Raw genomic sequence first — 6,331 nt, forward strand, 5'->3', positions numbered from 1 at the left:
CATTGGGTATGTGAAACAATCCACCTTCCACAATTACACCAGCACCACCTTTTCCTCTACTACTTCGATGACTGCATCAGCGCCACCTCGTGCTCTCACAAGGAGGTTGAACAGTTCATTCACTTCACTAACACCTTCCACCCTGACCTCAAATTCACCCGGATCATCTCAGACACTGCCCTCCCCTTCCTGAACCTCTCCATCTCCAATTCCGGTGATCAACTCAACACGGACATCTACTTCAAACTCACCGACTCCCACAGCTACCTGGATTACACTTCCTCCCAACCCCTCCTGTAAAAACATTATCCCTTACTCCCAATTCCTCTGTCTCCACTGCATGAGGATCAATTCCATTCCTAAACATCCCAGATGGCCTCAAGGACCGCAATCTCCCCCCCAAAGTGGGCAACAATGCCATCTAGCGCATCTCCTCCACTGCCCACCCCTCCAACAGCAACAAGGATAGAACTCACCATCCCTCCCCCCTCCCCCCTCTCCCACCCCACTCTTCACCTTCCATCCTACCAATCTCTGGATACAACGCATCATCCGCCGCCATTTCTGCTACCTACAGTCAGACCCCACCACCAGAGATATATTTCGCTCTCAACCCATTTCAACATTCCATAAATACCATTCCCTCTACGCCACCCTCCCCCCCACCCGCCCCCCACCCCCCCACCACCCCCCCCCCCCCCCCACCCCCACCCCCACCAACCCACCGTCCACTCCTGGCACCTTCCCCTGCCACCGCAAAAGGGGTAAAACCTGCACCCACACCTCCCCCCCAGCTCTATGCAAGGCCCCAAAGGATCCTTCCATATCTGGCAGAACTCTTCCTGCATCTCCAAATACCTCACCTACTGTGTCTGTTGTTCTCGATGTGGTCTCCTATACATTGGGGAGACAGGACGCCAACTTACAGAACATTTCAGGGAACATCTCTGGGACACCCACACTAAATAAGCCTACTGCCCTGTGGCCAATCACTTCAACTTCCCCTCCCATTCTGCCAAGGACATGCAAATCCTGGGACTCCAACACCATCAAATCCTAGTCACCTGATGACTGGAGGAAGAACACCTCATCTTCCACCTTGGGACCCTCCAACCACATGGAATCAATGTTGATTTCAACAGCTTCTTCATCTCCCCTCCCCTCCCCACCTTATCCCAGATTCAATCCTCCAACTCGGCACTACTCTTTTGAACTGTCCTACCTGTCATCTTCCTTCTCACCTATCATCTCCACCCTCCACTCTGACCTATCACCATCACTCCCTATCTGTGTCCAACTATCGTCTTCCCAGCTACCTTCACCCACCCCCATCCCCCTCCTATTTATTAAATCTCACCCCCCTTAAGCCACCCCTACATTCCTGATGAAGAGTCTATGCTCAAAACGTCAACTCTTTGGCTCCTCAGATGCCCCCTGACTGGCTGTGCTTCTCTAGCACTACACGCTTTGACTGTAACCTGATGATTTTTTACTTTGGCCAACACTAGTACCTCCAAATCTTGATTACCAGGAAAAGTTATCAGGGATGTACAGGTAAGTGCTACTGTTGTCAGAGTTCTACTGAACCAGTGGCTGCTTTCGCATTCGAGAGAAAGAGGGATCACCATGCCTCAGGGAAAAAGGGAAGGGTTGAGAGGGAGCCCAGTTGCTGATGGGAATTACATCCACACCATCTGCAATGCAAACCAGCCATCCAGCGAAATGAACTAACTGACCCTATAGCAATATGTAAGAATGGAGAGTTCACTATAACAATATCGGAGTAAGCTCAAAGTGTTGAGTGGCCTAATCTTGGTCTTATGCTCAGATGTTGTTCATTTGGAGTGCTGGTGCAGACTCAATAAACCACATCGCCTGTTTCTTCACTCTTCCTGTGATTCTGCATTCAATAAGGGAGAGCTTTAGATCTTTGTGATTTACAGTACCCTGCCACTACAGTGATAGAGAGCAACATTTTACATGTGAACTTTAACATTGCACGACAGTGTTGTGGGGAAAATCACCAGTCTCAGAGTCAGAATCTGGATTCGACGACAGAGTTTATTGTACTAAGAAACCGGAGTTCCAGGGAGAGAGAGAGACGGCTGTCAGCTGTGAGCCTTCTCTCACCCTCGAAGCACATGTCACAATATTTTATACATTTCATGGTATAATGGTCCAGGTATCAAATCTTTGTTTGTACAGCATGGCTTGTTTACAGAAAACATTTCAGAGTCATTGTCAGTTTCAGAGGAATTTTGCAGAGTCATTGTCAGTTTCAGCAGCTACGTAGAAGTCCATTGCTGTAGTAATTGGACATGATCATTCTTCCTGAGGAGGAAGATTGTTTTCCATTGCTGCAAATCTAAGGTATTAACACTCATATACAAGCAGTCTCAAGTAGTTAACATTTCTATTGACACTTTCTATCAGACACTTTGGTAGGCAGTAGACGTTACTGATGTGTATTCTCTCTCCCACCCACCATAAACTAATTATCTATGTTCTGTGTCTACTATGCTGGTATCCTGTTAGCCTCAGGCAGTATCTGTGTATGCTTCACTGTACTTTCCCATATAATGGCTCAGTGGCCATCTTGTGTGCTAAGTGACCAATTTATGGTTCAGCGGCCATCTTGTGTCTGTGTGCCCCGTGTAAACTCCCACTTGAACAGACATACAGAGGAACAAACTGCATCAAATTGCTGCCAAATCTATACCAGAGAGGCCAGTAGGTAATGAAAGTGGTTCACTGATCAGGTTTCTCTTCCATTCTGTTATCTGCTTTGACTTGGTGTCCATTTAGATTACTTACAGTGTGGAAACAGGCCCTTCGGCCCAACAAGTCCACACCGCCCCGCCGAAGCGCAACCCACCCATACCCCTACATCTACCCCTTACCTAACACTAGGGGCAATTTAGCATGGCCTGCACATCTTTGGACTGTGGGAGGAAACCGGAGCACCCGGAGGAAACCCACGCAGACACGGGGAGAACATGCAAACTCCACACAGTCAGTCGCCTGAGGCGGGAATTGAACCCAGGTCTTTGGCACTGTGAGGCAGCAGTGCTAACCACTGTGCCACTGTGCCGCCCACTGACTACTGATCTGAGAAACTAACTTAGAGATCGGGAGAGAAAAGAAATGGACAGCATTAGACCAATACTGCAACCAACTCTGTCACTGGTTAATTCTTAAATTCAAGTATGTTTCCTTTTCAGAAAGATGTAAAACAACTTAAAATGATGTCTAATTTAATATACAAAGTCAGCAGTTAAATGCTCCACTAAGAGATTAGCTGGACACATTGGAATTGACACAGTGTCAACAAACCATCCAGGCTAATTAAGGCTCATCTGGAGACAGATTAACCAACAGATGCTCAGCCTATTTTTCTAATCAGCCTGTTCAGTGATGTTATTACGCACTTAAGAGTCATAGAGTTTGACAGCATGGAAACAGACCCATCATTCCAACTTGTCCATACCAACAAGATATCCTAAATTATTTTAGCTTCATTTGCCAGCATTTGGCCCATATCCCTCTAAACCCTTCGTATTCATATACACATCCAGATGCCCTTTAAATGCTGTAATTGTACCAGCCTCAACCACTTCCTATTGCACACACACTCCACCCTCTACATGAAAAGGTCACCCCTTAGGTCCCCATTAAATCTTTCCCCTCTCACTTTACCGTCATGTAAACAATAGCTAATTTGTTCTGGTTGAGGTAAAATAGGTTTTCTCATCATGATGACACTCTCACCAGCTGTCCCAGATACAATCCGGCCAAAATGTTCTTCAGGATTTGGTCAGTTCAGTTATTAACGTACTACTGGGCTCTTCATTGGTGATAGGCATGGAAATCCTCCACCCAGAGCTCAGTCTAACTCCTTACTGAGCCATTGCCTTTGGTGGGTCTCTCATGTTGCTAGGAAGAAATCTAGCCAGGGATTCTGATAGAGGAACACTGTTGATTCTGATCAAGTCTGGCTAGTCTGTGGGTCAGCTTCCACAATTCACAAGCAAGTGTCAAGATGGTTGGAGATGTGGAGTGTGTACACACGAATGGTCGTTTACTGTCATTTCTTCCTGGAACATGGAGATTGCTAGCAAAGCCAACATTTATTGCCCATCCTTACTGTCCCTTGAGAAGAGGGTGGTGCGCCTCCTTCCAAAATCGCTGGCGTCCGTGTTGTAAAGACACACCCACAATTCCTTGTGAGGGAGCGAACGCCAGCAGTTTGACCCAGTGGTAGACACAGTGATGTATTTTAAACTCCACTCTGCATGCTGAGAAAAGAGCTCTATGGGATTGACTTGGTTCATCATGCCTTCGTCTTTACTGATCCCAGGATTTCTAGTGGATCCAGCTTTTGCCTTTGTGCGGTGGTTTGATTCAATTGAGTGGTTTAAGAGGGATGCAGATTTCTGTGAGGGCAGCATCAAAGATTGGGTTACAGATGACAGATTTCCTTCTGTGAACAACACTAGTGAACCAGTGAATTAGAATCCACTACTTTTATTTTTTTTTCTTTTTTTTTCAGCAGTAACAGGGAGTCCTTGCACGTGTGCACACACAGTCACACACTGATCCAATCTCCAAAAGGGGGAAAACACCCGAGTGGCCAGTGACAAGCACTGGCCTTCGCATCAAAGGGCAATGCTGTGTGATCAATCTCCTGTTTATATTTTTTTCTTCTTTTTTTTAACCCCCACACTACCGCCTAACTGCGGTAGTGCTTATTTTTTTTTCGCCAGCACCCATGGTGTGTGTGTGTGTGTGTGTGCACGCAGGTGTGAGACACAGTGAGAGACACAAAGTGCATGAATCTTTATTCAATTTCCACCACCAGGAAGATAGGAAACACCCGAGTGGCCAGTGACAAGCACTGCCCTTCACATCAAAGGGCAATGCTGTGTGATCAAAACAGTGAAGGGGAGGGTAAGGACTCAATCAAAATAGAGTTGGAGGGGGAAATAATGCACTCTCCACTACTTTTATTCAGAGTAATATTCCAGAGTTATCTAATTAACTGGAATTTGAACTGACTCTATAATACAACCTACTGGATGTTTCACCCAGTCACACAGCAGTGTGCCTTGTGTAGTTTGATAATGATGGTAGAGTGTGACTGTGGGCAGGTTTGTAGACAGCAGACCTGGAGGGGCTGTTTGAACTGTATATGGAGTGCGATCTGATATAACCTAGCTGTGCAGGTCTGTAATGTAGGAATAAGTGAGGACTGCAGATGCTGGAGATCAGAGCTGAAAATGTGTTGCTGGAAAAGCTCAGCAGGTCAGGCAGCATCCAAGGAACAGGAGAATCGACGTTTCGGGCATCAGCCCTTCTGCCGAAACGTCAATTCTCCTGATCGTTGGATGCTGCCTGACCTGCTGCGCTATTCCAGCAACACATTTTCAGCTGTAATGTAGGAATGCCTGACAAACTGTTGGAATTGTGACTGTAAGAATATCTGAGGCATGCATGCAATGAGCATTCTTGAGGAGTGTGGAGTGCGACTTTGGGAATGGTGTGAAATAGGACCCAGATGGGTGTGGGGTTAGGCTACAGGAGTAGCTGGGACATGAGTGGAGTAAGAGTGTTGCTTTTGCATTAGTGGACTGTGGTGCCCCCTGCTGCCATCATGTTATATTGGTTCGTTATGCCTACCACCAGATAATGGTGCCTCAGATGGATATGCTTCCATCATTCTTTCTAGCTGTTGTTAGCCTGAACTGCTAATACCATGTGGGGAAGGTTACCCAGACAACATCTTAGACAGACGATGGCTCAACTTTGATGAAGAGTAAATAGATTTGATGTAAATTACTTCTAGAATGTTGTACTAATCTGAGATTGCCTCAAGAGGCAATCAGGCTCAATTTCAGAGTCGGTTCACTTTACTCCATCAGCTATGTGCTGGTAACATTAAGAAAAATCACTGAGTACAACTCTGGTGTGACCGTAGTGACTCAGACAGTACATTGAGCAAACCTTGCACAGTCGAATTCAAGATTCTAGTTAGCTCCTCCCAGGACCAGTCCGTCATATCGTGATCGACTGAGCTTGTGTGGTGATATAAGTTCACCCTTACAGGTAGAAACTATCTTACACTTGAGCTTTAGCTGCTAGAGTTAGGAGTGGATCTATAAGAATAGCCAGAGCTGCCTGCAGCAGGGTAGTGGAAGAATTGCTGAGAGCTTTAGTACAGGAATATATGAGGACCAGAGGGAATGGAGTTGGAGGCAGAAGTATCTAAGGAGTACAAGAGAAGCACTTGGACATGAATATAAAAGCAGGACCAATATGAGAGAAAAAAACATAC

The sequence above is a fragment of the Chiloscyllium punctatum genome, chromosome 25 (genome assembly GCF_047496795.1).
Source record: "Chiloscyllium punctatum isolate Juve2018m chromosome 25, sChiPun1.3, whole genome shotgun sequence".
Classification (NCBI taxonomy): Eukaryota; Metazoa; Chordata; class Chondrichthyes; order Orectolobiformes; family Hemiscylliidae; genus Chiloscyllium; species Chiloscyllium punctatum.